The sequence below is a fragment of the Eutrema salsugineum genome, unplaced genomic scaffold, assembly GCF_000478725.1.
Source record: "Eutrema salsugineum unplaced genomic scaffold, Eutsalg1_0 scaffold_451, whole genome shotgun sequence".
Classification (NCBI taxonomy): Eukaryota; Viridiplantae; Streptophyta; class Magnoliopsida; order Brassicales; family Brassicaceae; genus Eutrema; species Eutrema salsugineum.
In genome coordinates, this window is record NW_006256655.1 from 4,482 (window position 1) to 5,469 (window position 988).

Here is a 988-nt window from a genome sequence, read left to right on the forward strand (position 1 = left end):
TGGTCCGAATTGGATGATTCCAACTGTTCTGGAATCTTTGCTTGATTATATCCAACTTTGGTGAAGACCCCGCCAACTGATTCGGACCGGAAGGTTCCCCCGATCGCTGATCTCTGAATTGCGCGGGCAAGGACAACTTTTGGTCGTAAAAACCTTCCCGCGGTAAGAAAAATGGCCGAGGGCTGTGTACCGCGGTAAGCTTTTTGGTCGTAAAAATTCTTGCCTTGGTCAAAAACTTGTCCCGTGGTATTTTTGCACTCGATACTCGATTCTGGCCGATCGGTAAGGTTTTTGGCCGGTAATGAGCGTCCGGTAAACATTTTGGCCGAGGTTTCCGACCAGCCGGTACGAGATTTGGTCGAGAAATTCCTCCAAGCGGTTTTCACCATTTTTGACCCTTTTCTTCACCGTTTTCTTTTCTGTTCCTCTTCGTAGGCTCCAATTGGTCTCCAAAGCTCCTGATAAAGACTTCAAAACATGCAAAACTCTTTGGGACCTAATGCAAGCCCTAAATCCTATTTTAACGCCTAAAGACTCAATTTACATGAGAAAACACATGATGAGGACTCTATAATGCAATCTAAATGATGTAAAATATAGACATATCAGTGGAAACCGACCCCAATAGTTAGCCCCCCAGCTTGTCGGTTTCGGAGACGAGAGCAATGAGGTACAAAACTCTGAAGGCTGGATTGACCATGTCCACCAAGCCGTCATGACAAGGTTTTGCAGAGCTTCTCCAAGATAGAATGATATCAAACTGTCGGGATTCCAGTGAAATTCCGAGCCGTTTACTCGGCGAGGCAATTGAGAAATGGAGCCGTTACGGAGTAACAACGACGAGGCACTTTAGAACGATATCGAGCCGGGTTAACGATAATGACGAGGGCCTTATTGTAATGCGGTGCCAAGCCGTGCTAATGGTAACGACGAGGCTATGACGCAGGGTACAGCCTGTGCGGTATGTCGAGATATTCCAAGATAGGTA